The sequence below is a fragment of the Capsicum annuum genome, unplaced genomic scaffold (assembly GCF_002878395.1).
Source record: "Capsicum annuum cultivar UCD-10X-F1 unplaced genomic scaffold, UCD10Xv1.1 ctg3136, whole genome shotgun sequence".
Lineage (NCBI taxonomy): Eukaryota > Viridiplantae > Streptophyta > Magnoliopsida > Solanales > Solanaceae > Capsicum > Capsicum annuum.
In genome coordinates, this window is record NW_025837989.1 from 161,493 (window position 1) to 181,969 (window position 20,477).

The 20,477-nt window shown below is 35.1% G+C and overlaps 1 pseudogene; it reads right to left on the minus strand.

The window, feature by feature from the left end:
- Window positions 1-842: 842 nt before the first annotated feature.
- LOC107871642 lies at window positions 843-20,336 on the minus strand (annotated as a pseudogene).
- Window positions 20,337-20,477: the final 141 nt, after the last annotated feature.

Sequence of the window (20,477 nt, forward strand, 5' to 3'; positions counted from 1 at the left end):
CCTCCGAACAACAAAAAATAGAGATTTCTCTTTCTCAGTTCAAACTCCTCCACAAAGCTTTTTCACTGATAAAGGTATTGGATATTGAACCTGTCAAATTTCATTTCTCCAAGGATTTTACCCAGTTATTCCATCTGAGGTATACTGCTATCGCAGGTGACTTCCAGACTCCTCCCCCGTCATTTGGTAAATTCTTGAATTTACAAACTCTTATACTTTGGTCTAGTAAATAGGGATCCACCCTAGACATAAAAGCAAACATATGGAATATGTTATGGCTAAGGCAACTTCACACCAAAATACCTGCCAAATTGTCGCCCCCTCCTACCCCTATTGGTAAATGTTCTTGCCTGCAAACTCTTTAATTGGTTTCACAGGAAAGCTGCACAAAGGATGTACTTGCTAAGGCTTGTAATCTTAGAAAACTGAGAATTCAAGGGCGAATGAAAGATTTTTTTGCAATTCGAAAGGGTGTGTCACAATCTTGAAGAGTTGAAGTGCCTGGAACATTTAAAATTATTGAATGATGAATTTAACATGGGTAAATCACTTCACATTATTCCTCCATCATTTCTCAAGTTTTGACACACACTGAAGAAGTTAAATTTTTCAAACACAAGGTTTGATTGGAGTGAGGCAGAAAAATTGGGACTATTGGAATGCCTTAAGGTCCTTAAGTTGAGAGAAAATACATTCACAGGGGAATCCTAGAGGCCGAAGATAAGAGGTTTTGGTCAACTCCGGATCTTATGGATTGAACGAGTGCAGTTGAAAATTTGGGAGGCTTCAAAAGCTCATTACCCAAGACTTAGGTGTCTTGTTCTTATATCTTGTGATGAGCTTTAGGCTGTTCCATTTGGGTTGGCTGACATACCCAGTCTTAAAGAGATAAGATTGGAGAACACTCGCAAAGCAGTCAAATCTGCAAGTGAAATAGAGAGGAATAAGCGAGAATTGGAGATCTTCAAATTCAAGCTCGCTATATTTTCCATCTGATACTAGACAAACAACGAAACACCAAAATCAGTCCAAAAACAGTCCACAAATTAGAAGAAATCCATGAGCCCTTTTGGAACTAGTTTCGGCCAACAACAAAAATGCAAAAATACAAAATATAATGGTGTATTTATACACCAAAACAGAAACAATATGTAAAGAACAAGATGAATACAAAGGCACAAGATTCAGAGTTAACAATAACAACAAGAACACAAGGTTACAACACAAACACCAAGCGCAATTACAAGAAAAGTAAAAGGATAGATAGATAGACCACATGAAGGTATAATCTTAAGAACCCAAGAATGGACAGTCTTGAAACCTTAACACTACACACAATAATAAACGGATCTCTTACAATGATACAAGTTCGGATTTCACCTCCCAAGCATCAATGTTTCCAAGCAAAGCAAACAACAAAAGAGAATCCACCCTTTTGATGTACCTAGTTACAATTTCGGGTTTGGGTGCCTCAAAGGAGAGAGGACTTGATGTTCCTTGTGTATTACAAGACTTACAACATACAAAATCTGCCAATGAAACCCTAGAAATGTTTCTTATATATTACAATAGAATTAGAAGTTAAAATGACCAAAAGGACCCTTCAAGAATGGGCCTCCCCTCTAGTGCATGTAGCGGGCTGTTTTGATGTGTATTTGGGCCATTAATTACACTTCTCTTGCACACACACTTGGACAACTTCAATACACACTCACATGAGTTCATCTACGTGATCGCACTCGTATCACCACCTGACATTCAATTTAGAAGTGTACGTGCTGAAAGGTCAGTTTTCATTTTTTTCCCCACTTAAAGTGATTAATCTTGAATATACATTGTAGTTTTCATGGAAATAATTACACGACTATATTCATATCTAACTGCTGTCATTGTTGCTAGTGTTCTTCGTACGTCAACAACACCACATCATGAATTATTCCTTCTTTACTGTTTGTTAATCATATTGTTAAAATATGATTCTGAATAGACCATAATATATCTTTTTCCATTTTAACGTATTTACACATTTATTATTGTTGGTTTTTTGTTCCTTTCTCTGTTTGTGTTTTTATTTATTTTCATCCTTTCTGCAGGAGAGATCCATTCATGATGTTGCATAAAAGAGTCGCCGCATTTCTTTTTTCTTGTTGTTGTGTGTGCAGTCTGGTGTATGCCATTTATGTTGTATTTATTCAAGTACTATGAAGTTGAAAACTCTATATGTGGTCTGTGGAGGTTGATCACTGATGGCTCGAAGCTTCAACTTGCATCTCACATTATTTCCAGTTCACCATATTTGTGATGAAAGTACTCTTCTCTCTTCCCATTTCTGTTGCGTCTGTGTTGCTAATTTACTTCATTGTTGCTTTCTGTGTTTATCACACATGAATCCTAGACAAAAAAGACTTCCTGTTTGAGATTTCTTGGAAGCTGAAAATACATCTGGTCTTGTTAAGAAGTCCTTCCTAATTTGTACTATTGCATCCACAAGTCGAATTTGCACTTATTCTTTAAACGATATCATTTGTTTCTCATCCTCTTCATTCACCATTGTCTACCATTTTTAAAAAATCCATATATTTCACATCATATTTTGTTAATAAGAGGGGCAACTTCAAGATTAAATGTAAACTTAAAGGAAATTATGGCCCTATAAGTAGGAGTGTAATTTGAAATCATTTCCAATACATCAAAGGACATTTTTGACCCATTTTCGTTTTTCTGAATGGATGGTTTCAGATTCATATTATGAATTATCAAAATAATGCATGAATGAGTAAGTCATCTAACCTGCTAAACATATTAATTAACTTTGAAAAAATGCATGGGAAATGAAGTCGAATTGTTGAATGCAACAAAAATGTCAAATAGAAACCCAAGTTATAAGGATCTAAAAGAATTAGAGTAATTGATTAGAGTACAGAATGCAGAGAATATGCCTGAACTAGTGAATTCTGCCAGCATGATAAAAAATTATTACTATGATGTTGAACCGTGAGAGTTGTCCACCAGAATAGGGACCAGGCCCTCAAACACTTTTTACATAAACAGGGATAAACAAGAACTGACAAGTATGGGAAGTAAATGATACAAGATGTTTACATGGAAACCTCCTTGCTCAAGAGAGCAAAACCACGACCTACCTCGTAGGATTTCTCAACCATTTCATTATCTTCAAGTAATATTGAATACAAACTCCATAGTTGCAAAGATTAAACTAATCATCAAACATCTTGTAACAACTCTATTCCAAGACACTATCTGCAATAACTCTATTGCCACAAGTTGAAACGACTAACTCTAGTCTTAGAATGTCAACTAACTCTAGCTAACATCTTCATCAAGCATGAAAAAGAAAGTTACTGTTATTTTGGGTACACAATCTGTATGTTACTTCGCATAAACTTCAATAAAGTTCAAGAACAAACTTGTCAAGAACAACTAGAATTTTCAACACCTTCAATACAAGATCAAAAATGACCTTTCAATTGAAGTGTGTTAATCCATATTTTAAAAGAAAAGAGATGAAGCAGAATCGAGCTAAGTCCTCCGATTTCACGGAGGACCCTTAAGGAATTAATTCCCCTCAAGTACCCGAGGTTATGGAATTTTTTCCTCCCAAGATAAAATGGCTCACAATATGACAGTAGTGGTACCTCAAACTATTGAATTCTTTGAATTCAATCAACGGGAGATGATCACACAAAGTTTTAAGAAGATAAGAAATATTTTTAATGCAGAAAATTTTCGTATCTACCTGTGGAAAAAATGCAGGTATTTATAGCCATCAAGTGCCTCTTACAAAAGGAAGAAATGGTTCATCGGAAAGGTGTATCCCTTTGGAACAGTCATGTCACATCCGATCAAACAGTCACACCTTTTTTAAAATAGTGTGTCGTTTTCATGAAGGGTTGTGCCTTTTTCGAGTAGTTTTCAACGTTTCTGCATGCATTTCAAATAAATTTTGTCTAAAACGTTAATCTGATCGATCATTTTTTGAACTCGGACCCGAAGTCAAGCGAGCGACGATGACAACACGAGGCGCCTCTTGGTTCTTGCCTCATTATCTATGTGGAGTTGTGCTTCTTAATAAAAATACATGAAAGTTTCTTTCTCCCACCAATGTGGGAGAATTTGTAGACTTTCCTTATTTTTGAGTACACTTTCCTTTTTAAGTGTGATCTCAATTTTTTCCTCCACTAATTCCCTCCATTTACCATTCATACATCCAGCTTGAACCCAAAAATCCCCCACATGAATGAGAAATGACTATTCTTTATAAAACCTTATGGGAAAGTAAGTGATCAATAAGCAAAGATTGATTGCATCTAGATAAATGGGTTTCCCTTTGAACTTTTCATAGTGAACATGCATCGGATGCACTCGATCAATCATTAGATTTGATATCTTTAAACTTTCGATCTTTAATGTACACCTAGACAATACATGTCACATAATCAACGTTTTATCATTTATGATTCTCACATTTTTATTCGTTTCAGCCATGAACACATCCTGATTTCATGAGAGCGTAGAGAATAGGCCTTTACTAACATTCTCTTTGAAGCGGATTCCACTTCACCTTCATATAGGTGATTTCAAAATGTTCAATCCTATAGATTAAACTGTTTGATCAAATATGCCAAATTTAAATAATTATTAAAAGACTTCACACCATAAGTCTTATCTTTGTTTACTAAAGATGATCTACATCATGAGAATGGATTGGGTATATTGACAATGTTGAACCTATTAGAAACAACTTTATTTGATCTCCTTAAACCTAACTCTTGGGATCTCCAGTCTGCCGATAGAGTTACCACCATGCTGACTTGTCTTAGGCCGTAAACCCATTTTCTTGGATATTCTCCCAACTCCCTCTCTAGATAGGCCTTTTATAAGTGGATTCAACACATTATCATTTGACTTCACATAGTTAACAGTGATAATTCCATTAGAGAGAAGTTCTCTAACAGTATTATGTTTTCGTCTTATATGACAAGATTTACCATTATACATCATGCTCCTTGCCCTACCTATCGCCGCTTGACTATCACAGTGTCTACATATTTGTGCCAATGATTTGGCCCTATAAGGAATATCTTTCAAAAAAATATGGAGTCATTCTTCTTATTCACCGGCTTTATCTAATGCCATAAATTCAGATTCCATTATAGAGCGAGCAATACATGTCTATTTGGACAATTTTCAAGAGAATGCTTCTCCACCTATAATAAATACATATCCACTCATGGATTTTACTTCATTCGATCCGGTGATCCAATTTACATCACTATATTCTTTAATTACCGCAGAATACTTATTATAATGCAAAGCATAGTCTTGAGTGTATTTAAGATACCCCAAGACTCTTTTCACTGCCATCCAATGAGTTTTACTGGGATTACTCGTGTACTGACTCAACTTACTAATAGCACATGCTATATCTGGCCGTGTACAATTCATGATATATATTAAATATCTCAACACTCTTGCGTAGTACAACTGTGAGTCACTTTCACCTTCATTCTTTTAAAGTGTAAAGCTCACGTTCAATGGAGTCTTGGCAATGCCAAATTCCAAACACTAGAATTTGTCAAGTACCTTTTCAATATAATAAGACTGTGACAATGCCAACCCTTGTGGAATTTTATGAATTCTTATTTCTAAGATCACATCCGCAACTCCAAGGTCTTTCATGTTAAATTTGCTTTCAAGTATTCGTTTCGTAGCATTTATGTCAGAAATGTCTCTATTGATGCTCAGCATATCATCCACATATAAAAAAACAATGACCTTGTGACTTGAAGTGTTTTTAATGTAAAAACGTTTATAACATTCATTTATCTGGAACCAGTTAGCCAACATGATTTGGTCAAACTTTTTCTATCAGGAACCACAAACCCTAAGGTTGTTCTATGTAAATTTATTCCTCCAATTATCCATTCAGGAATGTTGTTTTCACATCCATTTGATGAATTTCAAGACTACATACTGCTGCCAAGGCAATTAACATTCGAATTGACGTTATCCTTGTTACAAGCGAGTATGTATCAAAGTAATTAAGGCCTTTTTTCTGTTTGAAGCCTTTTACTACAAGTCTTGCCTTGTATTTGTCAATAGTATCATCCGTTTTTATTTTTATTTTGAAGATCTATTTAGAACCTAAAGGTTATTTCCTGGAGTAAGATCAACCAACTTCTACGTATGTTGCTCAAGATTGAACCAATCTCACTATTGATTGCCTCTTTCCAAAAGGATGAGTCTAAAGACGACATTGCTTCTTTAAATATTTTAGGCTCATTTTATAAATGAAATATTACAAAATTTTATCCAAATAAAGTTTGACTTTCTTTGACGTGTACTACATCTTGGATTCTCATCATTATGTACATCCTCACTTGGTTCATCTCGAGGTCGTTTTGACCCTCTACTAGACTGTTTGTATCTAGTTTTATACAGATAAATGTTTTCAAAGAACTCAGCATAATCTGATTCAATTATTGTATTTTCATTGATATACGGATGTTCGAATTTACGAATGAAAAATTGACATACTTTACTACTTTTAGCATATCCTATTAACACACAATCCACTATTTTTAGGTCTTATTTTTACCCTTTTAGGCATAAGAACTTGAACTTTTACTAGACACCCCACACTTTAAAATATTTCAAGTTGGGTCTCCTCTCTTTCCATTTTTCATATGGAAGTGATTATGTCTTCCTATGGGTTACTCTATTGAGTATAAGGTTAGCTGTAAGGATAGCTTCCCCCCATAAGTTTTTTGGTAAACCTGAACTTATTAGTAAGACATTCATCATTTTCTTTGAGGTTCGATTTTTCCTTTTCATAATTTCATTAGATTGAGATGAATACGGGGTCATAGTTTGATGGATAATTCCATTCTCTACACATATCTCCGCAAATAGAGATTCATATTCTCCACCCCTATCACTTCTTATCGTTTTGATCTTTTTTCTCTAACTGATTTTTAACTTCTATTTTATATTGCCTAAACGCATCTATTGCTTCATCCTTACTATTTAACAAATAGACATAACAATACCTCGTGTAATCGTCAAAAAAAGTTATAAAATATTTTTTTTCCATCACGAGATAGTATTAACTTCATATCACAAAGATCAGTGTGGATTAAGTCAAAGGGATTGAAATTCCTTTCAACAAACTTATATGGATGCTTGACATACTTTGATTCCACACATGTTTGGCATTTTGATTTATTGCACTCAAAGTTTGGCAAAACTTCTAAGTTAATCAGTTTTCACAAAGTTTTGTAATTGACATGTCCTAATCGTTCATGCCACAATTCATTAGACTAAAGCAAGTAAGAAGAAATAGAACTTTTATTGATTTCAACTGTCATTATGTTCATTTTGAATAAGCCCTCCTTTGCTAAGTACAATCTTTCCAGAAACAAATACACATTTGAATCCATTTTTATCAAGAAGTGATACAGAAATTAAGTTATTCCTTAACTTTGGTACATACAGGACATTGTTTAGAGTCAACACTTTGTCTGATGTCATTTTCAGACAGAATTTTCTGTTTCTTCAACTTTTGTAGTTGCGGAGTTTACCATATAGATCTTCTTTTCGCCTTGAGCCAGAAATGCAGCAAATAACTCTTTGTTTTCACAAATGTGGTGGGTGTCACCAAATCCATCCACCATTCTCAAGAATTTTTTACCAAGTTACATTCAGACAACATGGCACATAAATCGTTCATTTTATTCTTGGATTCAGCCATATTTGCTTGGTCTTCTTTTTGCCTTTTTTGGGGCATGACAATCTGTTGACTTGTGGTCAATCTTGCCACAATTAAAGAATTTCCCCTTGAATTTTTTCTTAGGTTGATTGCTTTCTTTTCCAGCTTTCTTCCATTTTTTCGAGTTATTGTGGTCGTCTTCCACAATATTTTCTCCACTCATTACAGAAGTTTCTTTCGACCTCCTTTCTGCGGCTTTGTTGTCTTCTTTAGTGCACAACCTTACTATGAGATCTTCGACTGTCATCTCCTTTCGTTTATGTTTCAAGTAGTTCTTGAAGCTCTTTCCCATAGGTGGCAACTTCTCTATTATTACAATGACTTGAAATGCCTCATTCACAACCAAACCTTCCGCAAAAAGATCGTGGATGATAACTTGCAGTTCTTATACTTGAGATACGACAGACTTGCTGTCAATCATTTTATACTTAAGGAATCTTACAACAAAGAACTTCTTGGTTCCAGCATCCTCGGTCTTGTATTTTCTTTCTAGCGCACTCCATAACTCTTTTGACGTCTTCATTCCAATATACATGTTGTATAGACTCCGTGAAACTGGGGGACTTGGCTCAATTCTGCTTCATCTCTTTTTTAAAAAAATATAGATTAACACACTTTTATTGAAATGGCATTTTTGATCTTGTGTTGAAGGTGTTGAAACTTCTAGTTGTTCTTGACAAGTTTGTTCTTGAACTTTGTTGAAGTTTATGCGAAGTAACATACTGATTGTGTACCCAAAACAACAATCTTAAGGAATTAATTCCCCTCAAGTACCCAACATTACAAAATTTTTTCCTCCCGGGATAAAATGACTTACAATCCGACAGTAGTGGTACCTCAAACTATTGGATTCTTCAAACACACTCAATGGAAGATGATCACACATAGTTTTAAGAAGACAAGAAATGTTTTTAATGCAAAAAATTTGCGTGCCTACCTGTGAAAAAAATGCAGGTATTTATAGCTATCAAGTTTCTCTTACAAAAGGAAGCAATGGTTCATCGGAAAGGTGTATTCCTTCGGAACAGTCATGTCTGTCTATTCTAGAATATTGTCTCTTTTCTGAACAGTCACATCCGACTGAACAGTCACACCTTTTTCAAAACAATGTGTCATTTCCATGAAGGGTTGTGTCCCTTTCAAATAGCTTTCAGCGTTTCTGCATGCATGTTCATGGAGGAAAAAATATTTTCGTTTTCTTTGTATTTTTTGGATGACTTGTTTTTCCAAGTTTCAAATAAATTTTGTCTAAAAAATTAATCTCGTTGAGCAATTGACAACGATGGCAGCGCAAGATACCTCTTGGTTCTTGCCTCACAATCTATGTGGAGTTGTGTTTCTTAGTAAGAACACATGAAAGTTTCTTTCTCCACCAATGTGGGAGAATTAGTAGACTTTCCTTATTTTTTAGTACACTTTCCTTTATAAGTGTGATCTCAATTTTTCCCTCCACTAATTCCCTCCATTTACCATTCACACATCCAACTTGAACTCAACAATTACAAAACACCTACAACTTTACTAGAAATAGTAGGTTTACACTTTCAAGAACGAGTTACAAAGACTCAAATACAACAAGGACTAGACACAAAACAAGTTGGTCGACACTGCACAAAATATCAAGTCATCAACACACAAAATAATTCATCACTGCACAAAATATCAAGTCATCAACACACAACTACTAGTCTGAAACTATTAAAAATTAATAAAGCATGGCAGATTATAATTGCAGCAAACTACTTAAAGAGTACTTACGAATGCTAGAATTGTCTGTGTAAGTATGAGCACGAAAAGCAAGATGGCTGCGGCTGTTGAAAGTACCACCCATGAACCATTAAAGTAGGTGTGCCATAAATTTGCCATCCTTTTATTCCATGTTTTTTCACAATACTCAACCACTTCTTTGCACGTGTTTTTGTAATAGAATTCGGGTGAAGGCACGACTCCTTCTCTAAGTTTGTTAAAGATTCTAGTCACTTCTCTATCATCTCCTATCCGAGGTCTGGACCAAAATAAGTCATTTGTTAAATTAATTCATCAAAGTAATATATTTTTTTGAAATTTTACCAAACTAGTATAAACGTTGTTCCCAGTAACGTACTATGCTTTAAAAAAAGATAACGGACCAAAAAAAAGTGTGGATGACATTAAAATAGGAATCGTTACTATCAGTAACATTTTTTATGTAAAACGTTACTGGCAGTAACATTTTTTATGTAAAACGTTACTGGCAGTAACGTTTTTGACATAAAATGTTACTGAGAGTAACGAGACTCTGCAACTTTGTCACATCAAAATATTTGTACAAATTTAATGTTAAATTAGAGACTTTTAGTTACGTTTTAGCTTTAAAATGTTACTCCGAGTAACTCAAAACTCTAACACCACAGAGTTTTGAGTTGATTTGATAGTATCGTTACTCGGAGTAACATTTTAAAGCTAAAATATAATTGACAGTAACGAATTTAACGTCAGATTTATACAAAGATTCTGATGTGGCAGAGTTGCAGAGTCTCGTTACTCATAGTAATGTTTTATGTCAAAAACATTACCGACAGTAACGTTTCCTGCTTTAACGTTATCCACGGCTCTTTTTGGTCCTTTAACTTTTTTTAAAACATAATACATTACTGGAAACAACGTTTATACTAGTTTGATAAAGTTTCAAAAAAACACATTACTTTGGTAAATTCATTTAAAAAATGACTTATTTTGGTCTAGAGCTCTCTCCTATCCTATCCTGTCCTGATGATTTTATTCATCCGAAGCAAATGCACATCTTTATCTGAGTCGATGAGATGGTCCATAAAGACAGCATAATCCGTGAAATATTTTGGATATACATCGTATGAGCGTTGCTCGTAAGCTACAAGATTTCACAACACTGTATCCGTTCTATCAACAACCTCAAAACTGGGGATTTTCAACCGCCCATTATCGAAATTGATGTCGAATAACCTTATGGAATCCTTGTTTTCACTGTCCAACAATCTATCAATACTTCCAATATTTGAGATGTCAATTCTAGATTCATCTAGCTCTGTGGTACATCGCATCAGGTTGTGCCATATGTCACAGTTTTGTACATTTTTGGAACTAGTAGCATCTCCTATCTGCATACTACTCCAGCTAAAACTTTTCTTGATACGTTTTGTTTAGCTATTTTTTGTCGTTGGTGCGCAATAAAGCATCTGTACCACTTGAAGTAAATGTTTGATTTCTTTGGCATTGTTACCATCAGTTACACTGATAAATTCACGGTTCACATTGGGTAAAGTAATAGAAAAATTGATTTTCACCATTGTTATGAATGACTCTCTACCTTGCTTAGTCATGTCATATAGCTTGGTTAGGACAAAGAAAGAAAGTTGGTTTTCTAGTAACAGCAAGTTGCCATCTACAAGACCTTCCATCCAATCTGTGTTGATTATTTTGTCTTCTCCTTTAGGACCGTATCACAAAACTCTCAGATATACTCAACCACGAAACAACCATCAAGTAAAAACATTTTCAAGAATCTCCCTGAACTATCACTAGTATCAAGGTCCTCTATATCGTTATAACACTTTAGTGCTTCATCTTTTAGTTTCTCCAATTCTCTAATGCAACTCTTCCTGTCAAGTCCTTCTCTCCTCTTGAGAAATCATTGTAGGTAACGTAGTTTATACTTCTCCATTGACTGAAGTTGTAGATTTTTCTTATGATAAGGACCAATGGAGATCAACTTTGGCGTATAAGCATCTGGATTTGATTCACGCAGCCAAACATTTACTTTGAACATAGTACGATCATTCGTAGAAGATGCATCCAAGTCCTTAGATATTTCATCAAAGATTTGTTTTGCAGATTTGTTTGTTTGCAACCTTAATTGTTCTTGACGATCAGTGTCCCATATCTTGATTCGACAATCAGCTGTTTCCCTATTTAATTGTGTCTGTAATTTAGCGAAAGAAGACAATTTAAAATTATTGATTATGTGAAGTGTGCAATAAGCATGTAATTGGATTATATTAACCTTCATTGTGTTTTATAGAGTAGATTCTTTTTCTAATGCAACTATTATTACTCCAATCTTTTGAATACACATTCTCAGATTTTACTGTTTCCCAATGACAAACATAAAACAACAACGAAAACGTGTTGCTTGTGTGTGTGAGAGAGTGAGAGAGAGAGAGCGAGCATATTTTGATTGGAATTATCTCAAAGAGGCTTACGACTCAACTATGCATAAGGTGAGTAGGTTATAATCCCTGAACTCGCCAAAGTAGTAGCATATGCAAATTCGTGAGAGCAAGAGACATACCTCGTCGTCCTTTGAAGCTTCAGTAAGAGGAGTTGATGAAGAAGTGAACTAATCTCAATATTGTGTGACATCCTAAATTATGACTGTTATCTTTCTTCTACGGGTACGCAGAATCTATATAGTAGAAAAAACAACTTCAACTAAAGTTCAAGTATGTATATAAACAAGAACACAATAAAGTATATCAAATACCCTCAACACAAGATCAAACTGACATTTCCAAGAGGTGTTTTTTATTTTTCAAAAAATAGATGAAACAGAAATGAATAAGACCAAGTCATCCGAATTTACGGACTTTCCTTAAGGAATAATTCCCCTCACTATACCCGAGGATATAGAATCTTCCTCCCAGGATAAAATGGCTTTCAATCCAACTATAGCGGTACCTCAAATAGGCTGATTCTTCGAACGCACAAAACGTTTTGATTGATCACACAAAATTTTTGTAAAGAAAATAAGAGAGTTTTTATTCTGAAAATTTCATGTCAAAACCAGTGAAGAAAAGTAGTTTTATATAGCCTAGTAGATACCTCTTCAACAAGGTGGCATTGGTTCACTTAAATGGTGTGATGTTTCTGAAAATACATGTCTGCAGTATTTTTGCTGAAGCAGTATACCATTTCACCAAACAGTGCACCTGTTCAAAATAGTGCATCACTTCATTGAAGAATTACATCTGTTTAGTCGAAATAGAAACAGTATATCGGTTCAGTCGAAAAGAAATAGTACATCAGTTCAGAAATAGCGCATTAGTTCAATCGAAATAGTGCATCAGTTCTGTCAAAAAATTGCATCTGTTACTGTTACTGCATGCATATAAATGAAGTATTGATCAGATTTCATCAAATAAAGTTTGTCCAAAAAGATAGATCTCATCGATCGATCATTTTCCAAATCCAAATCCAAATCCGAAGCCGAGCGAGCGACGACGACGACGGCACGAGGCATCTCTTATTTCTTTCTTCACTTATCATTTGTAGTAAGTATTCATCATTATAAATAATCTAAAGTTCCTTTCTCCTACCAATGTGGGAGAATTAGTGAGCTTTCCAATTTTGGGAGTACACTTTCCAAATTGGTGTCTCCTCTTCTCCACAATATTTTCTCCATTTTCCATTCACACTTCTATGAACCCAACAATCCCCCACATGAATAGGGAATGACTATTTTTTGTAAAACTTTTACGGACAAGTATATGATCATCAAGCAAAGACTGATTGCATCTGGATAAGTGGGTTTCCCTTTGAACTTTCCATATTAAACATGCATCGGATGCACTCGGTCAATCGATAGATTTGATATCTTTAAAACGTCGAGATTTAATGTACACCTAGACAACACATGTCACACAACCAGTCTTTTAACATTTATGGTTCTTATGATTTTATTCTTTTCAGCCATGAACATGTCCCGGTTTTTATGAGAGCTTAGAGAATAGGCCTTTACTAACAGAGCTTAGAGAATAGGCCTTTACTAACATTCTCCTTGAAGTGGCTTCCACTTCGCCCTCACATAGGTGATTTCTAAACTTTCAATCCAGTAGATTAAACTATTTGGTCAAATCTGTCAAATTTAGATAATCATTAAAAGATTTTTCACCTGAAGTCTTATCCTTGTTTACTAAACATTGTCTACATCATGAGAATGGGTTGGGTATTTGACAATGTTGAACCTGTCAGACATAACTTTGTTTGATCTCCTTGAACCTAGATCTTGGGATCTCCAGTCTGCTAGGTAGATTTACCACCATGATGACTCGCCCTAAGCCTTAAACCCATTCCCTTAGAGGTTCTTTCCACTTCTTCTCAAGATAGGCCTTTTGTAAGTGGATCCGACACATTATCCTTTGACTTTACATAGTCATAATGATAATTCCACTAGACAGAAGTTCCCTAACGGTATTATTTCTTCGTCGTATGTGATGAGATTTACCATTATACATCATGCTCCCTACCCTACCTATTATCGATTGGCAATCACAGTGTATACATACTGGTGCCACTAGCTTGGGCCAATATGGAAAATCTTCCAAGAAATTCCATAGCTATTCGGCTTCTTCACCGGCTTTATCTAATGCGATGAATTCAGATTCTATTATAAAACGAGTGATACAAGTCTGTTTGGATGATTTTTAAGAAACTACTCCTCCACCGATAGTAAATACATATCCACTTGTGGATTTTACTTTATTCAATCCGGTGATCCAATTTGCATCACTATATCCTTCAAGTACTGCAGGATATTTATTACAATGCAAAGCATAGTTTTAAGTGTATTTAAGATACCCCAAAACTCTTTTCATTGCCATCCAATGAGTTTTGTTTGGATTACTCGTGTATCGACTAATTTACTGATAGCGCATGCTATGTTTGGTCGTGTACAGTTCATTATAAACATTAAGCATCCCAATACTCTTGCGTACTCCAATTGCAAGTCAGTTTCACCTTCATTCCTTCGAAGTGCAAAGCTCGCATCTAATGGAGTCTTGGCAATACCGAATTCCATATACTTAAACTTGTCAAGTACCTTTTCGATATAATGAGAGTTCAACAATGCCAACCCTTATGGAGTTTGATGGATTCTTATACCTAAGATTACATCTGCAACTCTAAGGTCTTTCATATCAAACTTGCTCTCAAGCATTCATTTTGTTGCATTTATGTCAGAACTGTCTTTACTGATGATCAACATATCATCCACATATAAATAAACAATAATTTAATAAGTCTACACACCTTATTCTCCGTCCCTGGAAATACAAAACCCTCAGGTTATTCCATGTAAATTTCTTTCTCTAATTCTCCATTTAGGTAAATGGTTTTCATATCCATTTGATGGATTTCAAGACCATATACCGCAGCTAAGGCAATTAATATTGGAATCGATGTTATCCTTGTTACTGGCGAGTATGTATCGATGTAATCAAGGCCTTCTTTTTGTTTGAAGCCTTTTACTACAAGTCTTTCCTTGTATTTGTCAATAATACCATCCGTTTTCATCTTTCATTTGAAGATCCATTTAGAACCTAAAGGTTTATTTTTTGGAGGAAGATCAACCAATTTCCATGTATGGTTGCTTAAGATTGAATCAATCTCACTATTGACTGCCTTTTTCCAAAAGGATGAGTCCGAAGATGACATCGCTTCCCCAAATGTTTGAGGCTCATTTTCTAAGAGAAATGTTAAAAAATCCAATCCAAATAAAGTAGACTTTCTTTGACGTATACTACGTCTTGGATTTTCTTCATTATATACATTCTCACTTGGTTCATCTCAAGGTCGTTTAGATCCTCCACTAGACTGTTCATGTCTAATTTTATACGGGTAAATGTTTTCAAAGAATTCAGCATTATCTAATTCAATTACCGTATTTTCATTTATATCCGGGTGTTTGGATTTATGAACCAAAAACCGACATGCTTTACTACTTTTAGCATATCCTATGAACACCCAGTCCACTGTCTTAGGTCCTATCTTAACCCTTTTAGGTACAGGAACTTGGACCTTTGCTAGACACCCCCACACTTTGAAATATTTCAAGTTGGGTTTTCTTTCTTTCCACTTTTCATAAGGAATTGATTGTGTCTTACTATGGGGAACTCTATTGAGTATACGACTGGCCGTAAGGACAGCCTCCCCCCACAAGTTTTGCGGTAAACCAGAACTTATAAGTAAGGCATTCATTATTTCCTTCAAAGTTCAGTTTTTCCTTTCCATAATTCCATTAGATTGAGGTGAATATGGGGCCATAGTTTGATGGATTATTCCATTCTCTACACATATTTGCGCAAAGGGAGATTCATATTCTCCACCCCTATCACTTCTTATCATTTTAATCTTTTTGTCTGACTGATTTTCAACTTTAGTTTTATATTGCCTAAACTCATCTATTACTTCATCCTTACTATTTATAAAGTAGACATAATAATATCTAGTGCAATCGTTAATAAAAGTTATGAAATACTTTTTCCCACTACGTGATGGTGTTGACTTTATATCACAAATGTCAGTGTGTATTAAGTTTAAGGGATTGGAATTCCTTTCAATGGACTTATAAGGATGCTTTGCATACTTTGATTCCACACACGTTTGACACTTTGATTTATTGCACTCAAAGTTTGGCAAAACTTCTAAGTTAATCAGTTTTCGTAACGTTTTTAATTAACATGGCCTAAATGTTCATGCCATAAATCATAAGACTCAAACAAATAAGAAGAATTCAAACTTCTATTTATTTCAACAGTCATTACATTCATGTTATAAAGGCCTTCGGTCAGATAGTCTTTTCCTACATACATTTCTCCTTTGCTAATTATAATTTTTCCAGAAACGATTACACATTTGAATCTATTCTTGTCTAGAAGTGAAACAGAAATTAAATTCTACGTAACTCTGGAACATACAAGACATTGTTAAGTGTCAAGACCTTTTCGGAAGTCATCTTTAAGCAAATTTTTCTTATTCCTTCTACCTTAGCTGTAGCGGAGTTAGCCATGTAGATCATTTCTTCTACTTGAGCTGGAGCGAATAATGAAAAAAACTCCTTGTTAGCACATACATGGCGGGTGGCACCAGAATCCATCCATCATTCACGAGGATTCCCCATCAAGTTGAATTCTGAGAACATAGCACACAGATCATCGCATTCTTTGTTGGATTCAATCATATTTTCTTGATCCTTTTTCTTTCCTTTCTTTAGGGAACGACAATCTGTGGACTTATGGCCAATCTTGCCACAGCTGAAGCATTTTCCTTTGAACTTTTTCTTAGGTTGATTCCTTCCTTGTTCAGCTTTTTTTCTTTTCTTGGAATTGTTTTGGTCATCTTCTACAATATGTGCTCCATATATTGTAAAATTACCCTTTGACCTTCTTTCGGAATCTTTATTATCCTCTTCAATACGAAGTCAGACAATAAGATCTTCAACAGTCATCTCCTTGCGTTTATGCTTTAAGTAGTTTTTGAAGTCTTTTCACAAAAGTGGTAGCTTCTCAACTATCGCTGCTACTTGGAAAGCATTATTCACAATTAAACCTACAAAACAGTTTATGTGAGTATTAAGAACACTTTTAATTTGTTCAACTAAGGTATTTTTCAAAGATATACCTTCTACTAGGAGATCATGTATGATGACTTGCAACTCATGTATTTGAGAGACAACAAATTTGTTATCTATCATTTTGAAGTCCAGAAACCGTGCAACAAGGAATTTCTTAATTCCCGCATCCTCCACCTTATATTTTTGTTCAAGTGCCCTCCATAATTCTTTTGATGTCTTGGTTCCACTATAAATATTGTAGAGGTCGTCTTGGAGACCACTCAGAATATAATTCCTACAAAGGAAGTCCGAATGTTTCTAAGCTTCTACAATAATGAAGCGGTCTTTGTCCGAGGTTTCCTCGGGCACCTCAAGAGCATTTTCGCTAGTGAACCGTTGCAGACATAAAGTGGTAAGGTAAAAGAACATCTTTTGATACCACTGCTTGAAGTCAATTCCCGAAAATTTTTTGGGCTTCTCCGTCGGTGCCATTGTTAGCGGAGTATTTATGCAACTTGATGTGGAAATATAAGTTGCCCCCACAGACGTTGTCGCATCCATCATTTGACTTTCGTTATTCATCTTTCCTGTCAATACAAGACAGAAAAATTTAGTATTTTCAGAATACTACTTATAAAGTTAAATAACTTTTCAACTTTTGTAACTTCAAATCATCAACCGAGTGAACTTTAACTTGTGATGAAGATTTTATGTCTTCTAATCACTAGTTAAATTCAAGCAGAGTAGAAATCCTAATCTTTAATCTCCAAACACAAGTTATATAGATTCTGTAAAATTATTCCTTAAGATTGTTATCTTCCTTCTACGGGTACGCAGAATTTGTATAGTAGAAATAGCAACTTCAACTAAAGTTCAAGTATATAAACAATAACACAATGAAGTATATCAAATACCCTCAACACAAGATCAAAATGACCTTTCCAAAAGGTGTTTTTCATTTTTCAAAAAATAGATGAAACAGAAATGAATAAGACCAAGTCGTCCGAATTCACGGACTTCCCTTAAGGAATAATTTCCCTTACTGTACCCGCGGTTATGGAATCTTCCTCCCAGGATAAAATTTCCTTCAATCCGACTATAGCGATACCTCAAATAGGCGGATTCTTTGAATCCACAGAACGTTTTGATTGATCACAGAAAATATTTATAAAGAAAAGAAGAGTTTTTATTCTGAAAATTTCATGTCAAAACCTATGAAAAAAAGCAGGTTTATATAGCCTAGCAGATTCCTCTTCAAAAAGGTGGCATTAATTCACTTAAATGGTATGATGTTTCTGAAAATGCATGTCTGCAGCATTTTTGCTGAAGTAGTATACCATTTCACCAAACAGTGCACCTGTTCGAAACAGTGCATCAGTTCATTGAAGAATTACATCTGTTCATTCAAAACAGAAATAGTATATCAGTTCAGTGCATGCATCAGTTCAGTCAAAAAGAAATAGTACATCAGTTTAGAAACAGCGCATCAGTTCAGCCAAAATAGTGCATCAGTTTTGTCGAAACATTGCATCTATTACTGTTACTGCATGCAGATAAATGGAGTATTGATTAGATTTCATCAAATAAAGTTTGTCCAAAAAGATAGATCCCATCGATAAATCATTTGACAATTCCAAATCCAAATCCAAATTCGAAGTCGAAGCCGAGCGAGCGACGACGACGGCGGTGTGAGGCATCTCTTATTTCTTGCCTCACTTATCATGTGTAGTAAGTATTCATAATTATAAACACTCTAAAGTTTCCTTCTCCCACCAATGTGGGAGAATGAGTGAGCTTTCCAATTTTGGGAGTACACTTTCCAAATTGGTGTCTCCTCTTCTCCACAATTTTTTCTCCATTTTCCATTCAATCTTCTATGAACCCAACAATCCCTCACATGAATGGAGAATGGCTATTTTTTGTAAAAATTTTACAGACAAGTATGTGATCATCAAGCAAAGACTGATTGCATCTGAATAAGTGGGTTACCCTATGAACTTTCCATAGTAAACATGCATCGGATGTACTCGGTCAATCGGTAGATTTGATATACCGTCAAGATTTAATGTACACCTATACAAAACATGTCACACAACTAGCCTTTTAACATTTATGGTTCTTACGATTTTGTTCTTTTCAACCATGAACACGTCCCGATTTTCATGAGACCTTAGAGAATAGGCCTTAACTAACATTCTCCTTGAAGCGGCTTCCACTTCGCCCTCACATATTAGATTTCTAAATGTTCAATCCTGTAGATTAAACTATTTGGTCAAACTGACAAATTTAGATAATCATTAAAAGACTTTTCACCTAAAGCTTTATCCTTGTTTACTAAACATTTTCTACATCATCAGAATGGGTTGGGTATTTGACAATGTTGAACCTGTCAGACACAACTTTGTTTGATCTCCTTGAACCTAGCTCTTGGGATCTCCAGTCTGCTAGGTAGAGTTACCGCCATGCTGACTCGTCCTAGGCCTTAAACTCATTCCCTTGGATGTTCTTTCCACTCCTTCTCTAGATAGGCCTTTTGTAAGAGGATCTGACATATTATTCTTTTACTTTACATAGTCAATAGTGATAATTTCACTAGAGAGAAGTTTCCTAATGGTATTATGTCTCCGTCGTATATGACAAAATTTACCGTTGTACATCATGCTCCCTGACCTACCTATTGCCGCTTGGATATCACAGTGTATACATACTGGTGTCACTGGCTTGGGCCAATATGGAATAGCTTCCAAGAAATTTTGGAGCCATTCTTCTTCTTCACCGGCTTTATCTAATGCGATAAATTTAGATTCCATGGTAGAGTGAGCGATACAAGTCTGTTTGTATGATTTCCAAGAAACTACTCTTCCACCGATAGTAAATACATATCCACTTGTAGATTTTACTTCGTTCGATCCGGTGATCAAATTTGTATCACTATATCCTTCAAGTACCGCAGGATATTTATTATAATGCAAAGCATAGTTTTGAGTGTATTTAAGATACCCCAAAACTCTTTTCATTGCCATCCAATGAGTTTTGTTAGGATTACTCGTGTACCAACTCAATTTATTGATAGCGCATGCTATGTCTGGTCGTTTACAGTTCATTATATACATTAAGCATCCCGATACTCTTGCGTACTCCAATTGCGAGTTCACCTTCATTCTTTCGAACTGCAAAGCACCCATCCAATGGAGTCATGGCCATATCGAATTCCATATACTTGAACTTATCAAGTACCTTTTCGATATAATGAGACTGTGACAATGTCAACTCTTGTGGAGTTCGATGTATTCTTATACCTAAGATTACATCTGCAACTCCAAAGTCTTTCATATCAAACTTTCT